Source organism: Lissotriton vulgaris, chromosome 11, assembly GCF_964263255.1.
Source record: "Lissotriton vulgaris chromosome 11, aLisVul1.2, whole genome shotgun sequence".
In the NCBI taxonomy this organism is placed as follows: domain Eukaryota; kingdom Metazoa; phylum Chordata; class Amphibia; order Caudata; family Salamandridae; genus Lissotriton; species Lissotriton vulgaris.
Window position 1 is genome coordinate 600,078,592 of NC_141699.1, and position 23,765 is coordinate 600,102,356.

Consider the following 23,765-nt stretch of genomic DNA (forward strand, 5'->3'; position numbering starts at 1 on the left):
AAGACATTGAGGCCTTGGTTCCTGGAAACAGAAGACAGAAAATATGGATTTCTATTTTAGATATTTATGAATTACAAATATTAATGGTCTTTATTGCAGCCACATTTATCCGATGTTAAAATGTAATTCAACTCTCCGACCAGATATCAGTGACTGAGGTGAAGAATTTGGACTTTGCCAACACCAATAGTCAGTTTGGGGCAGCTACAGCCAGTGAGCACAGTCGAGTTCAAACAAAACACACATCAATTGGGAATGATTCCAGTCGGCTTTCAATTCAATTAACCTGTTGGTAGATTTTTGGATTACAACTCATCGTTCCTTTACAACAACATGTGGTCACTAACAGATAACCAATTCTTACTTTATTTATTTAAGTGGGATTAGTTAATTCCACATTACCTCCCATGATCAGTGGATACAACTGTTGCCTGACACCCCACAAGAAAATTAAGGCAGCTGAAAAAACATTACATTTTTAGGTTCATAAAAGTTCTCTCCATTGGTGGGACAGCTAAAAATCGGGTTTACTGTACAGTTTTGTTTCCAGTGCAAACAACAGCTTCACTGGCAGTCGCCTGCTCCCAAGTATATTACAGAGAATGCTCATTTCACAATTTGGAGGGTAAATAGGGTAATAATATCGCAGTGAGAAGTCAGGTTTGGAAAAGAGAAATAAAAAATACATAAATTGAGCCATCATACTTCAAACTCAAACTCCAAGTACTGAGAGTCAAAATTATGGATCCGAACATAGCCGTCTTTACTGCCACTGTTAATTGGCCCGAAATGTCCCTTGACTCTACCAAACTCCTCTTCAAACAACAAATGGAAGAATCTTGCCTCAAACTTCCCAAACCTGGTGGAAGTTGTGGTTACATCCATGGCTTCTTGACCACCACCCAAAATCACATGGTCATAGATTGGTGACAGGGCAGCAGAGTTGACTGGACGCTCTGTGCGGAAGGTCTTTAAGTGTTCTAAAGTCGTGGCATAAAAAAGCTTTGCTGTGTTGTCCTTGGAGGCTGTGACAAACATGGTCTGGTCGCGGGAGGTCTGGATGTCATTGATCTGTTTGTGATGCTCCTTAATGATACCAACAATCTCGCCAGACTTAGCACTGAACTGGTTCAGTTCCCTATTCTCATGCCCAGCGATGACACACTCCCCAAGAGGGCCCCACACAACTCTGGTGATCTTGGAATCATTGCAGGGGATCTTCATGTATGGCTCATTGTCCTCTATTTGACTGAGATCCCGAAGGTCAAAGAAGTTGATAAAGCACTGGTAGCCCATCTGCTTATCTGTGGAGAACATTATGATGTTTCCCCCAAAGTCGAGCCCACAGGTTCAAACTGCAGAATTGGTATTTACCAGTGCCAGCTGCTTCCCTGTTTCACAGTCGAAGAGTCTGCAGGAGTTATCAGCGGAGCCAGTGAGGACATGCCTGGTTTCCCAGTCACAGTCCACACACCAGACTGCTCCAGTATGCCCATTGTAGGTGCCAAATAGCTCTCCATTCACAGAATACCAGACATTCGCTATCGGATCTTTTGCAACAGTGAAGAGGAGGTCGCCTTCTCGGTTGTATTTGATCTGGGTGATCGACCTCTCGTGGCCTTGCAGTAGGATGGGTTTCATGATGCCGGTACCGAACTTGGGACTCGCCTGTGACACTTAACGTGCGGGATGAAAAAGCGCATTTATGTAAATGACAATGCCTTTTTATTTATGTTTTAAAAACAAAAACAAAAATAAAAGGCATTGTCATTTGCAATGTCTCCGGCCTACATCTTTAGTGATGTTTGAAAAGTGACGAAGTAAACATCCCCAAGGAAACACTGAAGTGCGTTTCAAATGCAGCTACAAACAAGCATGTGCAATGCAATAGGTGTTGCATTTATGCGAGTTTAGGCTATTGGCATTGTAAATGGCAATGCCTTTTATTTATGTTTTAAAAACAAAAATAAAAATACACACAATACCACTCAGTGCCACTTAATTATATGCTACATAATTACACTGCACTCAATGCAACATACACTCCAAACAATACCACTCAGTGCCACATAATTACACGCCACAAAATTACACTCTACTGAATACAACATACACTCCACACAATACCTCTCAGTGCCACATAATTACACGCCATATAATTCCATGCTTCTCAATGCAACGTAAATACACTCCACATAATACCGCTCAGTGCCATATAATTACACACCTCATACTTACACTGCTCAATGCAACATAAATACACTGTCTATCTATCTATCGCCCTTACTCTCTGTCTATCTATCGCCATCACTCTATCTATCTATCTATCTATCTATCTATCTATCTATCTATCTATCTATCTATCTATCTATCTATCGCTCTCACTCTATCTATCGATCGCTCTCACTCTATCTATCTATCTATCTATCTATCTATCTATCTATCTATCTATCGATCCCTCTCACTCTATCTATCTATCTTTTGCCCTCACTCACTCTATCTATCGATCTATAGGCCCTCACTCTACCTATCGCCCTCCCTCTATCTATCGCCCTCCCTCGATCTATCTATCGCCCTCCCTCGATCTATCTATCGCTCTCCCTCGATCTATCTATCGCCCTTCCTCGATCTATCTATCGCCCTCCCTCTATCTATCTATCGCCCTCCCTCTATCTATCTATCGCCCTCCCTCTATTTATCTATCGCCCTCCCTCTATCTATCGCCCTCCCTCTATCTATCGCCCTCCCTCTATCTATCTATCGCCCTCCCTCTATCACCCTCCCTCTATCTATCGCCCATACTCACTCTATCTATCGCCCATACTCACTCTATCTATCGCCCTCACTCACTCTATCTATCTATCGCCCTCACTCACTCTATCTATCTATTGCCCTCACTCACTCTATCTATCGCCCTCACTCTATCGCCCTCACTCTATCTATTATTGCCCTCACTCTATCTACCTATCGCCCTCCCTCTATCTATCTATCGCCCTCCCTCTATCACCCTCCCTCTATCTATCGCCCATACTCACTCTATCTATCGCCCATACTCACTCTATCTATCTATCGCCCTCACTCACTCTATCTATCGCCCTCACTCACTCTATCTATTGCCCTCACTCACTCTATCTATCTATCGCCCTCACTCTATCGCCCTCACTCTATCTATTATTGCCTTACTCTATCTACCTATCGCCCTCACTCTATCTATCTATCGCCCTCACTCTATCTATCTATCGACCTCACTCTATCTATCTATCGCTTCACCACAGCATCACTCAGGGGAAATACAACATTACTAGGCGCTACCACAGCATCACTGAACGCCACAGCATCACTCGTCGCCGCCATATCATCACTCACCACCACTACAGCATCAATCTGTGCAACCAATCAACAACAACTGGTTCAAATATGTTCTCTCAATGTTTCAAGCTTTATTACAAATGTCACAAAAATATGTTATTTCACTTCTGTGCTTGGATTTTCGTCACAATAAAATACAATTAACAAAATCTTCACAAAAATTATTTACAAAAGTTTAAGCTATTGCCATTATAAATTACAATAACTTTTATTTAAGTATTAATTATTAAAAAATGTAAAAACCATTGTTATTTGTAATATCAATACATCTAAGTCACGTAAATACAACACATATTGCATTACAAATGCTATAGGTTTCACATTTGCAAAATTTAAAACTATTGGCATTGTAAATGACAAAGCTATTAATTTCGCTAATTTGAAATCCAACACATAAATAAAAAATGTGTAATTTACAATAGCAATAGCTCAAACTTTCCTAATGCGAGACCTATTGCATTGCAAATGCTTGGTTTAGACAGACATGTTGCCAACCATCACCACTTGCCTGCTTCCTGCTCCTTTCCTTCTTCTTAAATCCTCTATCATTTACGCTTTGTAATCCCCCGCTCTACTTCCAATTCCTTTAAAATCCACTTTGGCTATGTTATCCTGCATTTTTACTTTGTTTTCAACCACCACAATACTAATCTGGTGCTGGGTTTACGACCCCTCAACAACTCAAGGGGGCTCACTGAGATCACAGAATTAGGTGAAGTCTGATAAGCTAACATCATAGATTGCAAATCATTTCTCCAATCAATCCACCTTTCACAGATAGCCGGGTAGCCTCCTTGACCATGTGGTTGACTCTCTTAACATAGCCATTTGCTTTGGGATGAAACACAGCAATTATCCAATGCTCCACCCCACACTTCTCCAAATAACTTTCTGTATACTTACTGACAAATTGGGGCTCATTGTCGGCTACTATTTCTTGGGGAATTCCCTCCCTGCAAAAAACGTCACCCAGAAATTCCACCACAACCTCTGCAGTGACATCTCTCAACATTTTAATCTCTGGCCATTTAGAATGGTAAGCAACCAAAAGAATACCAAAAGCATCTTCTTTTGGTAATACTGCAAACAGGCCAATAATTTTGAGACCCAACTTCCACCAAGTTGCCATGGGAAAATCCACGGGTTGCAGATCGGTAGACAAAGCCTTGGCAAACTTGTCAATAGACACACACTTCCCACACATTCTCATCAAGTGTTCCACCCAGGCATCTATCTTTGGCCACCAAAAATTAATTTTAACACACTTCCTTGTGCCTGATATACCAAGATGACCATCATGTGCCATATCAACTATAGTTTTCCTCAAATTAAAGGAAAGAAGGAACTTGTCCCCTCCAACCACAATGCCATCCTTCACAGTGAATTACTCCTGTACCTTGAAATAATCCATAAATTCACCAGGCACTTTCCTTTCCTCAGGCAACCCATCCTGAAATACACTATAAAACGGTTCATTTCACCATTCTTCCCCATCACCTCTTCCCATTTAGCTTCCTGGACAATTGACAGACCCAAACCCACCAAATTGACATCCTGCATAGTAAATGCTACTTCACATTTGTCCCTATCTACCTCCATAAGCTCACTTCCAGGTAATGGTAAATTAGACATGCTATCAGTGTGCATATTAAACTTGCCTGGCACATAATCCAACTGATACCAAAAACTCTGCAGATGAGAAGCTAACCTGGCTAATATCTCAGACATTGTAAGCCCCCCCCCCTAAACCGGCACCATCATGTGCACAAGGGGCTTGTGATCCATCTTGATGATGAATTTAGTCCCCCACAAAAAAGTCCTAAAAAAGTTCCGCTCCCCATACGCAGGCCAACAATATGGGCCGGGATGCCCGCCACCCCCTCCCAACACCAATTCCCCATGGGAGGAGACAGACACAAGTTTGACTTTTTGGAAGGCGGGGGGGAGTTACCCCCCCCGGCCGTATTTATTAAAATATGAAACAAAATTTAAAACTTTAAATAAAACGTTTCATGAATTATGTACAATTTTATTTCCATTACATTTTGATGAAGACAAGTTCTTTGGCTAACCTTAACAGACCTCTAATACAAAGGTTTCCTAGCCGAGTCTAACATCCTGAAAATGCATAACAATCTAAAATAAAATTGTACATCCTAGCATTAAGGGCCAACGGCAAGGTCTTAACCGGTGTCAGATCCCTACTACTAAATTCCCGCCCTCACGGTGTGAGTGGCGCATGCGCAGAGGACTTTACCCTCGTTGCCAACTGTAACTCCCCTTGTCGTGGGGGACCCCTTTCACTCGACGCCATCTTAAAGGTCGTCCGAGTTCTCGTTCGAGGTATCCGTAAGAAGGACAGCGTGGACCCCCCCCCCTTCCCCACACTCTCTTCCGCCGGAGCGGATATCCGGCCCCCGGGAAATTCGTAGGAGGGAATATAGCTGTCTTCCCCCCGGGAGGGGCCTATGGCCGTCTCCCCCTAGGCGACCCATTCGTAGTGGGTGCCGCCTCCCCGTGGGAGGGGCCAATGGCCGTCTCCCCCTAGGCGACCCATTCGTAGTGGGTGCCGCCTCCCGTGGGAGGGGCCAATGGCCACCTCCCCCTGGGCGCTCCCATCCGTACTGGGTGGCGCCCCCCCTAGGGACCTTGAAATCACTGCTCACCGATCATGACCTTACCGCCACAGGCCGGATAGTTGACCGACTATCCGGCCCCCCACACCTCCTAAAGGTCATGTCTCCTTAATCCCACTAGCCATGCTATGAAGTCTCCTATGAGTAAATCATTCCCAGCCCTGGACAGGTGAACCCCATCATTCAAGTAATAGTGATCGCCCTGAGTACACCCATGGGGAATGCTTTGCAAATGCGCGGAGCGAATCAATTTCCCAATTTTGTTGTTGACCCTCTTTACCGAGTGGTTCAACGCCGTTACAGAGAAACCCCCCCCGCCAGACTCTCCTGGGGATCATGTGGGACCAGGCAATCGTGCACCCCGGGAGCCTCCTAGCCAACCAGCTGACTGCCGACAATATGTGTTCAACTAACACCCGTCTTCCCAGTCTTACCAAGTCATTGCCCCCCAGGTGCACTATGATTACAGATGGCGGTGACCTTTTCCGCCCTAAGAGTCCCTCCACAAACGTTTGAAATTGGTCAAAACAGAGGCCTCCCTTCCCATGGAAGGTTACTCTGAACCCGTATTCCCCAGATGCGTGAGTCGCGTCACCTGCCATGAATACGTCCCCGGCGCGCCTCACGTATGAGTGGCCCACGACCCATACCACTCGATCTCCAGTCGGTGATCCTTGACCGTTGGTCCTCTGGTGTTGGGTCGATCCCCAATTCCGCCCGCGTCACAAGCTTGCGAAACTGTAATCCAAACAAAAGACAACAAGCGTGAGTGCATTTCATCAGTCTTTTACAACATGTGCAGTCGCACATACCTCTTGAAACAGTTCGAGGACCAGCGGCCTAGCTGTTTCACTTCTTCCGCACCCAGACCCCGAGCCGTAGCCTCAGTAGCGGCCCCTAATCTGAATGAGTGGGTCCCAAAATCGCACGGGTTCAAGCCCGCCGCAGCAATCGTAATTGCCAGCACCCTCGGAAACTGAAATTTCGTCAACGGGGTGCCGTCCTTGTGTCTAAGCAGGCTCCCCCCCCCCATGTTGCCGGCCTCTGTGCCAGGTAGTCCTCCAAATACCTTATGGGACAACTGGGGCTCCCTCGGGCGCGCTGCAAAACAACACTACTCCCCAAAGCTTCTTGGTCCGTCTTGGACCTGGCTATCGAGATTAAGATAGAATCACCCCGTATTTGGACATGATCCCTGCATAAACCTCCCTCCACATCCTTCTTGTTTCTTGCTACGAGTTCACTCACCCGCATGGCCCCATGGAATGCCGATGCGAAAGCCGCTCGGAACAGAACTACCTCAGAAGGGGAGGAGCATGTCCCATCAAGTTTTGCTAGTAGCAAAGACAATCTTTCTAAACCAATCGGGTGCCTTGTATCTTGTCTGCGACCCTCCAGGCGCTGCCAACCGCGGAGCGCCTTTCTGACTAGGCAGGAACCCGTCGGGTCCCGTATGCCGCGGAGCTGTGCCATGAATGATATGGCTGCCCTATGTCTGTTGGCAGTTGCGGCTGATCGGCCTTCCTTATGAAGCGCCACTAAGAACCCTAGGAAGGATTCCTCCTGCCCCCAGCTATGCCTCCCTACCAGCCCTAAAAAGGCGCAGTATGAACGAAACGCTCCCTCATAGGCTTTCCTCATCCTGGGCGCTAAGCTGGCTGCCACGAGGTCCTGTAATCCGGGGCACCGATCTGCCACAGTGCTTTGGGGAACGGTGTCGCCGCTAGATCCGCTGTGGGTAGATAACCCCCTGAAAGCCTTATGTGTGAACGAGAGAGTGCATCAGCTGCATTATTCAGTACACCCGGCACATGTTTTGCCCTGAATTGTACATTCAATCTCATGCATCGCAATACAATTTCTTTCAACAGTCTCAAGATCCACTTGCAGCGTGCTGCCTGGTGATTAATGCACTCGACCACCGTCATGTTGTCTGACCAAAACACTACTGAGCGGTCCCTAAAGTCTTCCGGCCATGCCAACAGAGCCACCCAAATGGGAAACAGCTCCAAGAACCCAATGTTACCTGTTAGGCCACTGGAGTGCCACCATGTTGGCCACACTTGCGCCGACCATCGGTTACCAAAGATAGCGCCAAATCCCACACTCCCAGCTGAGTCGGTCCACAAGCCCAGTTCGTCAGACGATGCTGGGGGTTTGTTCCACGCCACCCGACCGTTGAAGTCCGCCAGGAATGCCAACCAAATGCGCATGCCCTGGCGAACCTCTGCCGACAGCCTCGTGCGGTGGTGTCCCTCCTTGAGGCCTACCATAGCTTGTGCAATGGAACGTGAGAAGGGGCGAGCCATCGGTATCACTTTTAAGGCAAAGTTAAGCTGGCCCACTGTTTGTTGTAACTGGTGCAGGGTCACCTTCTCCTTACCCAGGCATTGTATTAAGGAAGCCCTGAACTTGACCACCTTCTCCATTGGCAGACGGAAGCATCCCTCCACGGAATCGAGCTCAATTCCCAGAAACTCCAGTGAGGTAGATGGCCCCACTGTCTTACCTGGTGCCAATGGTACCCCAAACTCCCACATGAGAGTGCAGAAGTCCTGCAGTGTTTGTGCACATTCCGTAGTGTCTGCCGGACCCAAGAAAAGGAAGTCGTCTAAATAGTGCATCACCTGTTTATGCCCAGTGGCCTCGATGAACGTCCATTCCAAAAAGGAGCTGAACATTTCAAAATAGGCGCATGAAATTGAGCAACCCATGGGCATGCATTTATCCATGTAATACTTCCCTTGGAACGTGAATCCCAGCAAGCGCTGGTCCCGAGGGTGTACCGGGAGCAACCTGAATGCTGATTCGATGTCTGATTTCGCCATCAAAGCACCGGGGCCCAGGCGATTCAGTAGCTCGACGGCATCGTCGAACGATGCGTATCGAACTGAACATACCTCAGGGTCAATAGCTTCATTCACCGAGGCCCCCTTCGGGGCCGACAGATTGTGAATGAGTCTATACTCCCCCGGGTCCTTCTTCGGAACCACTCCTAGAGGTGAACACACAAAATCCGCCACTGGCGGGCAGACAAAAGGCCCTGCTACCCTTCCCAAGCTGACCTCTTTGGTAATTTTCTTGGCGGCCACCGCCGGGTTATGTTGCACAGATAGTTGATTCTTACAGAAGAGGCTCCCCCGAAAACTCCCCGCCGGGATGTTGAAGCCATACAGAAAGCCATTCCTCAAAGTCCCGGCGGATACATGATCAGGGTATTTGTTCAGCCAGGGAGTCAAAGCTAAGATGTCGATGGGTGAAGATGATTGTTTCCCATGCACCACATCAATCCTGCTTGGATCCCCCCTTTCCTCCCGAACTACCGGACTTGGACCTACAGCTAATTTCTGGGTGTGAGGAGTTCCCACAGCCCGAACAAGCATGCCGGAACCTACATGTTCCCTGAGGCCTGTTACAGTTCCCTCTGTTGAAACCCCAAGAAACCCCCCGCTTGCCCTCATTCCCGCCAGTCTTGGGTTGTGATTCCCCACCGGCGCTCGCACGAAAGGGCTGTGCCGGTCTCTGTTGAACTGTCCCAGACCCGCTCCAGCCTGGCGACGACGTACCCGCCGATCCAGGCAAGAGCTGTTTATGCCATGACACTGTGTCGAGACAATCCCATGTTAAAGCCTCGTCAAACTCTTTAGCTTTTCGAAAGTTAATGTCATAACCCTTCCATTCATTCCCCCCGTACATTGTATAAAAATTCATGATCCTGTTCTGGTAACATGATAACTCGGGCAACACTTCGGGTTTACGTTCCCCCATTACTTCTGTAAAGATAGAAAAGGCCTTGACCCAGTTCGCCATGGTCTCATCGACCCTAAATTCCGCCATCTTCGCCCGCCATACGCTGGGGTTCCATAAATCTTTCTGGGTCTTTGCGTATTCTATCTCACGATGGTCGGTTAACAGTGAAAACATGTTAATATATTTGTCCCCCCATATCATTTCCTTCGTGGCCGCCGGGATGTGCTGAGACAACCTTTCCCGCCTTGAAGGCACTGAACTCTCCCCAACCAATGGCAATGGGTTCTTACCGGGTTCAAGCGCCGTGTCCGCTGTCTTCGCTCGGCCATCCGTTGTGACCCCCGTTGCTACCTGTGGGGGAATATAAGGAACATTCGCCGTCCCGGCTTCCCTTGACTGCCGTAACTGCTCAATTATTATTCTGGCTTCCTCTGCCGGATCCCCCGCAGCCACTGCCCCCCCTGCTTTCTTCTTTAGCCAGGGTAACACTGCCGCTAACTGGAGGGCCAGTTCTGGGGGCATCTGATCATCCTCAACTGGCGTTATCACTACGGGGATTGGTAAACCCACGTCCGGACCTGGTACCGGGCTCTCCACCGGTGCGACTGGGTTGCTTGCGCCCGGGCTCGCTGGGGGCACCTCTGGGGCTGGGCCCTCCCTGGAACCCGCCCTCCACTTATTCCTCTTCCCCTTACCCTCTGGGGTGACGTCCGGCAAGGCCGGCCCTATAACTTGTTCTGCGCTGCTATCTGCTTCTTAACATCTGCTAAGCCCCGACCGATCGCATCCACTTTACCCATTTTCCGGTCCATCACCGCTACTCGGTTCACGAGGGTGCGTAGCATCTTCTCCATCTCGGAGCTCTTTCCCGCTTTCTTGCCAGACATATCTTGGTTACTTCGTCCAACTTGATCCGTAAGGTACTAGAGCTTCAACATGCCTGGCACTGAAAGAAAAACAACAAAGATTACAAGTTCTCAAAATTGCCGCTTGTTCCTTCGAGGGCTCACGAGCGATGAGTGGTGCAGCCTTCAGAGCACTGGAACAAGAGGAAGCCTTGTTGGATTCCCGCTCTATTTATCCATCTGCGGGAGGGCGGGGGCCCTCCTCGGGTACGCCCATCCGTGCGCGGACTTCCGGGCAGGTGTCTAGGACAACCCCTTCTGGGCGGGAAGGGCGTGCTCCGGCCACGCCGCTTTGGGCATACCAGCCGAAACACGCCCCCGCCCACAACGGTTCCCCGGGGGGATCGGGGCACCCATCCATACGTTCGGGGGGACCGAGTGGTCTTCCCTTTCCATTCTCTCTTAATCACTGAAGAGTTTTTTCAGCATCTCGCAAAACCCTAGATTCATATGCCACAATCCACTCCTTTCCATTGGCCCTCTGCATTAGCACACCACCCAAACCACAGTTACAAGCATCAACCATTACAACACATTGCTTCCCAACTATGAAAAGTTTGAGACATGATGCATTCACAATCAACCCCTTCAACACCTCAAACGCCGCAGATATGTTATCGGTCTATTCAAACTTAGCATTCTTTTCTAGCAAACACTTGAACTGATTCACTTTGGATGCATAGTTGGAGATAGACTTGGCATAAAATTCAGTAACTCCAAGAAAAGCCACTAACTGCTCTCTGCAATTTGGAACTGGAGCTTTGTTAAAGTTTTCCGAATGGTTGCTCTTGGGTTTCATGCCTGTACTGCTGATGTAATATTCAAGGTACTCCACTGCACATTTTTTGAATTACTATTTTTCTGAATGTAGCGTAAGCCCCTTTGATGAAAAGGCCGTCATCACCCTCTTCAAATTGCGTTCATGCTCTTCAGCATTTTTACCAAACACCAATACATCATCTTGGAAAGTGACAGTACCATTTAATTATTATTATTATTATTATATTCTTATATAGCACCAGAATCGACCCCCGAAGGGGTATCTCCGCGCTTGCCTTGGGAACCCGTCCTGGTTTTTCCCTGTGAGATAGCCCCTACAGGGCATCCCCAAGGTGAAAGCCAGGCATCCCGCGCGGGGGGGGGCCGTAGTGGAGATTAAGCAAGCTTAATGCCCAGAGTTGCAGAGTGTGAACCCATGATTAGGTCAGGCACCGAAGCGAGAATTATCGAGTCCATGGACATTTGAGCTCAAGACCCTGCCGCGTCGGGAATTGAACCCTGGTCCCGGGTCTGACCTCTGCTTCAGGGTCTGCCTGCTCTAACCAGTGAGCCACACTTCTCCATAGCCTTCCAGTTTCTCCTTCATTAGCCTCTAGAAACAGAAGCCACACTAGCCAACCCAAACGGCACACAACAGAACCTAAATAACCTCTCTGGATTAATAAATGCTGTGAGGTTTTTGGATTCCTCATCTAAAGACACCTGATGGTAGGCACTGGCCAGATCTAAACACAAGAATACCTGTGCACCTGGCAAAGTGGTCACCATCTCATAAAGATTAGAAAGAGGATGAGCATCGACCCAGATGGCATTGTTAAGGCTGCGCAAATCAACAATTCCTCAAGCCTCAATTCCCCTGAAGATTTTGCCAAAACACCACTGGAGAAACCTGTGCTGAAGATTCCACAGGTTCAATAATATTCTTCTCACATAAGTCTTGCAACATTTCTTTAAGTTTGCCACTGTATGACAATTATATAATTCTTACCCTCTGGCGCAAAGGAGTAACATTGTCATGTAACTTGATACGGTTCTTAAAACCCTGATACTCCCCCGATTTGTCTCTGAAAACACCAGGAAATTGTTGCTTCAGCCCCTACACAAAATCAGAAACACCATTCGCACCAGCAGAATTTTCACAAGTGACATTGGTGGAGGACCAATGGTGTACTCAGGAGGATCAGCTCTCGGGTCTCATCTGACACCCATTTTTTCCTGATGTGGCCAACCCAACAAAGACGCCCACTTTTAGCCACATACATTTTCCCATAAGTACGGCACCTACCAAACTCTATGTTGGCCCAAAAATAACCTACTAAATCAATTTTATGGCCTCTGTAAGCACCCGGAGAAACATCAGGTTGTAAAATATTTTTGCTAGGCCATTTCATTTTGACCAAATCATGGGCAATGATGGTATACCAAGCACCCAAGTCCACTAACACCCATATACCCACACCATCTACTGCAATGTCACATGAGGGGAATTTAGTTACACATTTGCCTCCACTTATATTCAATACAGCATTGATGTCCTGTTCGTATTAGTCATAAAGGGAATCACAATCATCATAACTTTGCACAACATTCACTCTCCTGGGTACTGCTCTGCACACTCTACAAAAATGCTCACTCTTCTTGCACTTGGAACACATCTTCTCGATTGCAGGACACATTTTAGAATTACCCAAATTACTACCACATCTGTAACACAATAATACCCCAGCTTTTACCATCAGGTCTTTGCCATTTGGTTTTCACCTTTGGTTTTTGCAAAATCACATTTTTTGGCACAGAAATTTTCTTTGACTTATCTCCATCATTAGATACAATATGGAACTCACTCTTCTTAGTTCCCCTTATTTCCTGTACAAACTTTTCCGAATACTCAATTGCCTTAGCAATTTCGATGGCCGCATTAAGTGGCATATCCGAAGTGGTTAATAGCCTTTCCTGAATATTCTTATTATTAGTTCTCATTAGGATTAGCAGGTATATTCATCAATGTCCCGATTTGCGAGTCCTTAATAGCGATTATTAAGGAATCGCTATTAAGGACTTGCAAATCGGGATTCATGTAGAAATCGCTAAATAAATTGCGATTCCTACAGCCTCCTTATTTGCGATTAGCAAATTGCTAATCGCAAATAAGGAATAACTCCCCATTCATTCCTTTGGGCCTAAAGGCCCATAGGAATGAATGGGGAGTCATTCCTTATTTGCGATTAGCAATTTGCTAATCGCAAATAAGGATGCGATTTCAAGGGTGCCAGGGGTGTCCATAGGACACCCTGTAGCACCCCTGAAATGTAATCTACATTGGTGTTGCGCGCACACATGTCCAAAGGACATGTGTGTTTGTAACATGCAACTTCGAAAAATGCATTTAAATGCATTTTTCTAAGTTTTCGCTATTTACCACGAGGTTTGACCTCGCGGTAAATAGCGGCCCAAAATTGCGATTTCGCAATTTTAAAATGGTTCATGAATTGCATTCAAGGAATCTCAAATGCAATTCCTCGCAAATGTGCGAATTCTTTAATAGCGAATTTTGCATTTGGGATGATGAATCCCAAATGCAAAAATTGCACTCACAAAGGGCCAGATTCTCAGAATCTGGCCCTTTGCAAGGGCAATTAAGCTTGATGAATCTGGCCGTAGGTCCCTTAATACCTGCTCATACACAATCCGCCTGATTCATCATGCTCCCGTTTTGCGAGGCCCTAATAGCGATTAATAGCGAATCGCTATTAAGGACTCGCAAAACGGGATTCATGTAGGAATATGCAACAAAAATGCGATTCCTTACAATTCCTTATTTGCGATTAGCTAATTGCTAATCGCAAATAAGGAATAACTCCCCATTCATTCCTATGGGCCAAAAGGCCCATAGGAATGAATGGGGAGTATTCCTTATTTGCGATTAGCAATTTGCTAATCGCAAATAAGATAGCGATTTGAAGGGTGCCAGGAGTGTCCACAGGACACCCTGTAGCACCCCTCAAATGACATTTTACACAGGTGTTGCACACACACATGTCCAGATTCTTAAAATCTTTTAACCCTATCCCTCCCAAACAATGTTTAAGTAGAGCTAACATCCTCTCTGGTTCGAACTCCTTCCCCTTCAAAACTTCCACATATGCTAAAAACACAGTCTGCCACATTTCCCAGTCTATGGGAGACTCGCCAGGAGCTGTGAGAAATGAGGCAGGTGGAGCAATGCAAGACATGATGGTACACACCCTTAATATGACTTGCTATTGCCTACAAGACTAGCAAACTAGCCTATGTGCATAAAACAATACACAAATAGCACAAAAGTCATGGCCAATACCAAAAAAATAAGAAAAGAAGTGACTGATGTCACTCTAGCAAAGATGTGTGTATCACCGTAAAGAGACATGCTCAGATGCTCTCCATATGATGTACGCGTCACTGTTGGCAACACAGCCACCTCAATGGCAGGAGACTAAACCCCTACACACTCATCTGACACAAATGGTGTGCATGTCACAATTTGGAAACACACTCCAGATGAGGAACAACCCGCTGCCAAAACTGCAAAGCTTTCGTGTACAACCGGCCTGCAAATCCAACCCCAGAGGCAATGAAACTGAGTCCACACACCAGGATGCCTAACGAACGAATCCACCGGAAGCTGGGTGTATCTATCAATCACATACAGGAAACCAAATACCAATTAGGAAAACTTCTAAATTTCTGGATGCACACAAACCAATCTGACAGCTGCACAGTAAAACAACAATGAACTTCCCTGGAGAAATAAGAACCAATGAGGTTGCAGCGTCAACCAATGGCAGATCCTCAAAAAATCAGGAAATGATTACTACACAAAACGTGTTGCTCCACACAAGTAACTTTTTGCCCATCTATTTGCCAGAGTAAAGATGAAATTCGGTGACACAAATGAAGGTATGGTAACAGCATAAAGTTTATTCAGGAGCTAGCAAGCTCACAGGTACAAGCCAAGTAATGATATGGTACAAACTACCAAAACCCCCCATTTATACAACCCTCCACAGGGTTTGAAAGATGTTCTGCCACGCAAGCCCAACCACTGCTTAAACTCACAAGCCTGCATCTTATGAAATAGACACAAGCGTAACACAACGTGTCCCGCTTGTGTCCGCTTCACACAACAACGCATGACAAGCATGACACGTTAGAGCATACAACACTTTCCACAGCAGCACCAACCAGTTTAGCGCCAGGTGCATCTACCATCTGTCTTATTTGATCTCCCTCAAAAGTCGACCCCTGCATGCATTAATAGTGCTGCCTTGCCCGTAGCCGGAGCTCTGTAGTTTCAACTACTCTCTGTCTAGTGAAGATAACTGGCTGCAGTTAGATTTTCATTAACACTTACCGAAAGCAGTTTCTGAAAGGAAATCATGCTTTTTTAGGGCTCGCCTGCTGTGCGCTTGCGCATAGCTGGCGAGCTATATTGCAGCTTAAACAGAGTTAAACCAACTCGGCGATTTCTTTGAGTGCCCGAGAGCGCGTGCACATCAAAGCCACCAGCCTCTTCGGGCATCTCAAGCTTCCCTCAGCCGGCATTTCTCCTCCCCTAATTAGTCATGCACGGCCGGCCGGTCAGCACATCAAAGGCTGCTGCTCCCGGCCCCTATTCTTCCCTTCTTGCCTCTCCCAGCCCCCCTTCCCACCACAGCAATGCTGAGGGCTTGTTTATATTGCAGCCTAATCATCTCGCATGCTGCTCTTGAAACAATAACCATTGTTGGTCATGATATAATAAACGCTCTAATTATTTTATCAGGGCCACACAGAATTTTATAAAGTCTTTTGCTGGCATTTTCGTTTTATGCTGATTGCTATTAACGCTCTAATTATTTTATCAGGGCCACACAGAATTTTATAAAGTCTTTTGCTGGCATTTTCGTTTTATGCTGATTGCTATTTTACACCTTTCACATGCTGGCGATTTGCTTCAAAGATATACATTCATCCTGAATCCCGTTACTAGAGCTTTCTCCTCTTCTGCTATATATGGGTTTTAGTTGAATTTCATTGATCTCTTTTACTAATGATTTATAAAAAGTGCCACCCACCACACAGCTCCACCTACACAGCTCCACCGACACAGCTCCACCGATGCACCCACCACACAGCTCCACCGATGCACCCACCTCACAGCTCCACTGATGCAACCACCACACAGCTCCACCGACACAGCTCCACTGATGCAACCACCACACAGCTCCACCGACACAGCTCCACCGATGCACCCACCACAGAGCTCCACAGATGACCCCACCACACAGCTCCACTGATGCACCCAAGACACAGCTCCACTGAGGCACCCACCACACAGCTCCACCGAGGCACCCACCACACAGCTCCACCGATGCACCCACCACACAGCTCCACCGATGCACCCACCACACAGCTCCACCTATGCACCCACCACACAGCTCCACCGAGGCACCCACCACACAGCTCCACAGAGCCACCCACCACACAGCTCCACCGAGGCACCCACCACACAGCTCCACCGAGGTACCCACCACACAGCTCCACCGGTGCACCCACCACACAGCTCCACCGAGGCACCAACCACACAGCTCCACCGATGCACCAACCACACAGCTCCACTGATGCACCCACCACACAGCTCCACCGAGGCACCCACCACACAGCTCCACCGATGCACCCACCACACAGCTCCACTGACACAGCTCCACCAATGCACCCACCACACAGCTCCACAGAGGCACCCACCACACAGCTCCACCGATGCACCCACCACACAGCTCCACCAAGGCACCCACCATACAGCTCCACCAAGGCACCCACCACACAGCTCCACCTACACAGCTCCACCGATGCGCCCACCACACAGTTCCACCGATGCACCCACCACACAGCTCCACCGAGGCACCCACCACACAGCTCCACCGAGGCACCCACCACACAGCTCCACCGAGGCACCCACCACACAGCTCCACCGAGGCACCCACCACACAGCTCCACCAAGGCACCCACCACACAGCTCCACCGATGCACCCACCACACAGCTCCACCGATGCACCCACCACACAGCTCCACCGATGCACCCACCACACAGCTCCACCTATGCACCCACCACACAGCTCCACCGAGGCACCCACCACACAGCTCCACAGAGCCACCCACCACACAGCTCCACCAATGCACCCACCACACAGCACCACCGAAGCACCCACCACACAGCTCCACCGAGGCACCCACCACACAGCTCCACAGATGCACCCACCACACAGCTCCACAGATGCACCCACCACACAGCTCCACAGATGCACCCACCACACAGCTCCACAGATGCACCCACCACACAGCTCCACAGATGCACCCACCACACAGCTCCACAGATGCACCCACCACACAGCTCCACCGAGGCACCCACCACACAGCTCCACCGAGGCACCCACCACACAGCTCCACAGATGCACCCACCACACAGCTCCACAGATGCACCCACCACACAGCTCCACAGATGCACCCAGCTCCACAGATGCACCCACCACCCAGCTCCACCGATGCACCCACCACACAGCTCCACCGATGCACCCACCACGCAGCTCCACAGATGCACCCACCACCCAGCTCTACCCACCACACAGCTCCACTGATGCACCCACCACCCAGCTCCACCGATGCACCCAACACACAGCTCTACCGACACAGCTCCACTGATGCACCCACCACACAGCTCCACCGACACAGCTCCACTGATGCACCCACCACACAGCTCCACTGATGCACCCACCACACAGCTCCACTGATGCACCCACCACACAGCTCCACTGATCCACCCACCACACAGCTCCACTGATGCAACCACCACACAGCTCCACTGATGCACCCACCACACAGCTCCACTGATGCACCCACCACACAGCTCCACTGATGCACCCACCACACAGCTCCACCGATGCACCCTCCACACAGCTCCACCGATGCACCCACCACACAGCTCCACTGATGCAACCACCACACAGCTCCACAGATGCACCCACCACGCAGCTCCACAGATGCACCCACCACACAGCTCCACCCACCACACAGCTCCACTGATGCACCCACCACCCAGCTCCACCGATGCACCCAACACACAGCTCTACCGACACAGCTCCACTGATGCACCCACCACACAGCTCCACTGATGCACCCACCACACAGCTCCACTGATGCAACAACCACACAGCTCCACTGATGCACCCACCACAGAGCTCCACAGATGACCCCACCACACAGCTCCACTGATGCACCCAAGACACAGCTCCACCGAGGCACCCACCACACAGCTCCATCGAGGCACCTACCACACAGCTCCACCGAGGCACCTACCACACAGCTCCACCGATGCACCCACCACACAGCTCCACCAATGCACCCACCACACATGCTCCACCTATGCACCCACCACACATGCTCCACCTATGCACCCACCACACAGCTCCACCGAGGCACCCACAACACAGCTCAACAGATGCACCCACCACACAGCTCCACTGATGCAACCACCACACAGCTCCACCGACACAGCTCCACCGATGCACTCACCACAGAGCTCTACCGATGCCCCCACCACACAGCTCCACCGATGCCCCCACCACACAGCTCCACCGATGCACCCACCACACAGCTCCACCGATGCACCCACCACACAGCTCCACCGAGGCACCTACCACACAGCTCCACAGATGCACCCACCACCCAGCTCCACAGATGCACCCACCAACCAGCTCCACAGATGCACCCACCACACAGCTCCACCGATGCACCCACCACACAGCTCCACAGATGCACCCACCACACAGCTCCACAGATGCACCCACCACACAGCTCCACTGATGCACCCACCTCCACCGATGCACCCACCACACAGCTCCACCGACACAGCTCCACCGATGCACCCACCACACAGCTCCACTGATGCAACCACCACACAGCTCCACCGACACAGCTCCACCGATGCTCCCACCACAGAGCTCCACAGATGACCCCACCACACAGCTCCACTGATGCACCCAAGACACAGCTCCACCGAGGGACCCACCACACAGCTCCACCGATGCACCCACCACACAGCTCCACCTATGCACCCACCACACAGCTCCACCGAGGCACCCACCACACAGCTCCACAGAGCCACCCACCACACAGCGCCACAGAGCCACCCACCACACAGCTCCACAGAGCCACCCACCACACAGCTCCATCGAGGCACCCACCACACAGCTCCACCGATGCACCCACCACACAGCTCCACCGATGCACCCACCACACAGCTCCACCGAGGCACCAACCACACAGCTCCACCGATGCACCCACCACACAGCTCCACCGAGGCACCCACCACACAGCTCCACCGATGCACCCAACACACAGCTCCACCAATGCACCCACCACACAGCTCCACAGAGGCACCCACCACACAGCTCCACCGATGCACCCACCACACAGCTCCACCAAGGCACCCACCATACAGCTCTACCAAGGCACCCACCACACAGCTCCACCTACACAGCTCCACCGATGCACCCACCACACAGTTCCACCGATGCACCCACCACACAGTTCCACCGATGCACCCACCACACAGCTCCACCGAGGCACCCACCACACAGCTCCACCGAGGCACCCACCACACAGCTCCACCGAGGCACCCACCACACAGCTCCACCAAGGCACCCACCACACAGCTCCACCGAGGCACCCACCACACAGCTCCACCGAGGCACCCACCACACAGCTCCACCGATGCACCCACCACACAGCTCCACCGAGGCACCCACCACACAGCTCCACAGAGCCACCCACCACACAGCTCCACCGATGCACCCGCCACACAGCTCCACCGAAGCACCCACCACACAGCTCCACCGAGGCACCCACCACACAGCTCCACAGATGCACCCACCACACAGCTCCACAGATGCACCCACCACACAGCTCCACAGATGCATCCACCACACAGCTCCACCGATGCACCCACCACACAGCTCCACCGAGGCACCCACCACACAGCTCCACCGAGGCACCCACCACACAGCTCCACAGATGCACCCACCACACAGCTCCACAGATGCACCCAGCTCCACAGATGCACCCACCACCCAGCTCCACCGATGCACCCACCACGCAGCTCCACAGATGCACCCACCACGCAGCTCCACAGATGCACCCACCACGCAGCTCCACAGATGCACCCACCACCCAGCTCCACCCACCACACAGCTCCACTGATGCACCCACCACCCAGCTCCACCGATGCACCCACCACACAGCTCTACCGACACAGCTCCACTGATGCACCCACCACACAGCTCCACTGACACAGCTCCACTGATGCACCCACCACACAGCTCCACTGATGCACCCACCACACAGCTCCACTGATGCAACCACCACACAGCTCCACTGATGCAACCACCACACAGCTCCACTGATGCAACCACCACACAGCTCCACTGATGCAACCACCACACAGCTCCACCGACACAGCTCCACCGATGCACCCACCACAGAGCTCCACAGAATACCCCCACCACACAGCTCAACTGATGCACCCAAGACACAGCTCCACCGAGGCACCCACCACACAGCTCCACCGAGGCACCTACCACACAGCTCCACCGAGGCACCTACCACACAGCTGCACCGATGCACCCACCACACAGCTCCACCGATGCACCCACCACACAGCTCCACCAATGCACCCACCACACATGCTCCACCTATGCACCCACCACACAGCTCCACCGAGGCACCCACCACACAGCTCAACAAATGCACCCACCACACAGCTCCACTGATGCAACCACCACACAGCTCCACCGATGCACTCACCACAGAGCTTCACAGATGCCCCCACCACACAGCTCCACCGATGCACCCACCACACAGCTCCACCGAGGCACCCACCACACAGCTCCACCGAGGCACCTACCACACAGCTCCACCGAGGCACCCACCACACAGCTCCACCTATGCACCCACCACACAGCTCCACCGAGGCACCTACCACACAGCTCCACCGAGGCACCCACCACACAGCTCCACTGAAGCACCCACCACACAGCTCCACTGAGGCACCCACCACACAGCTCCACCGAGGCACCCACCACACAGCTCCACAGATGCACCCACCACACAGCTCCACAGATGCACCCACCACACAGCTCCACAGATGCACCCACCACACAGCTCCACAGATGCACCCACCACACAGCTCCACAGATGCACCCACCACACAGCTCCACAGATGCACCCACCACCCAGCTCCACCGATGCACCCACCACACAGCTCCACCGATGTACCCACCACACAACTCCACTGATGCACCCACCACCCAGCTCCACCGATGCACCCACCACACAGCTCCACCGACACAGCTCCACTGATGCAACCACCACACAGCTCCACCGACACAGCTCCACCGATGCACCCACCACACAGCTCCCCTGATGCAACTACCACACAGCTCCACCGAGGCACCCACCACACAGCTCCACCGAGGCACCCACCACACAGCTCCACCGAGGCACCCACCACACAGCTCCACCGAGGCACCCATCACACAGCTCCACCGAGGCACCCATCACACAGCTCCACCGAGGCACCCATCACACGGCTCCACTGACACAGCTCCAATGATGCACCCACCACACAGCTCCACTGATCCAACCACCACACAGCTCCACCGATGCACCCACCACACAGCTCCACTGATGCAACCACCATACAGCTCCACCGACACAGCTCCACCGATGCCCCCACCACAGAGCTCCACAGATGCCCCCACCACACAGCTCCACCAATGCACTCACCACACAGCTCCACCGATGCACCCACCACACAGCTCCACCGATGCACCCACCACACAGCTCCACCGATGCACCCACCACACAGCTCCACCGATGCACCCACCACACAGCTCCACCCACACAGCTCCACCGACACAACTCCACCGATGCACCCACCACACAGCTCCACCGATGCACCCTCCACACAGCTCCACCGAGGCACCCACCATACAGCTCCACCAAGGCACCCACCACACAGCTCCACCGATGCACCCAGCACACAGCTACACCGAGGCACCCACCACACAGCTCCACCGAGGCACCCACCACACAGCTCCACCGAGGCACCCACCACACAGCTCCACAGATGCACCCACCACACAGCTCCACCGATGCACCCACCACACAGCTCCACCGATGCACCCACCACACAGCTCCGCCGATGCACCCACCACACAGCTCCGCTGATGCACCCACCACACAGCTCCGCCGAGGCACCCACCACACAGCTCTGCCGAGGCACCCACCACACAGCTCCACCGATGCACCCACCACACAGCTCCACTGATGCAACCACCATACAGCTCCACCAACACAGCTCCACCGATGCACCCACCACAGAGCTCCACAGATGCCCCCACCACAGAGCTCCACAGATGCCCCCACCACACAGCTCCACAGATGCACCCACCACACAGCTCCACCGATGCACCCAACACACAGCTTCACCGATGCACCCACCACCCAGCTCCACCGATGCACCCACCACACAGCTCCACCGATGCAGCCACCACACAGCTCCACCGACACAGCTCCACCGATGCACCCACCACCCAGCTCCACCGATGCACCCACCACACAGCTCCACCAATGCACCCACCACACAGCTCCACCGATGCAGCCACCACACAGCTCCACCGACACAGCTCCACCAATGCACCCACCACCCAGCTCCACCGATGCACCCACCACACAGCTCCACCGAGGCACCCACCACACAGCTCCACCGAGGCACACAGCTCCACCGAGGCACCCAGCACACAGCTCCACCGATGCACCCACCACACAGTTCCACCGATGCACCCACCACACAGCTCCGCCGATGCACCCACCACACAGCTCCGCCGATGCACCCACCACACAGCTCAGCCGATGCACCCACCACACAGCTCCGCCGATGCACCCACCACACAGCTCCGCGGATGCACCCACCACACAGCTCCGCCGAGGCACCCACCACAGCTCCGCCGAGGCACCCACCACAGCTCCACCGATGCACCCACCACACAGCTCCGCCGATGCTCCAACTAAGCTCCACCAATGCACCCCCCAAACAGCTCCACTGATGCACCCGCTAAGCTCCACCGATGCACACACTACTCAGCGAAACCACAGCATCACACAGCGCAACCACAGCATCACTCAGCGCAACCACAGCATCACTCAGCGCAACCACAGCATCACTGGTTAAAATATGTTCTTTCAATGTTTC

General features: G+C 51.4%; 1 pseudogene; it reads right to left on the minus strand.

Moving 5' to 3' along the window:
• Positions 1 to 620: 620 nt before the first annotated feature.
• LOC147683212 (eukaryotic translation initiation factor 3 subunit I pseudogene) lies at positions 621 to 1,677 on the minus strand (annotated as a pseudogene).
• Between the last annotated feature and the right edge of the window lie 22,088 nt (positions 1,678 to 23,765).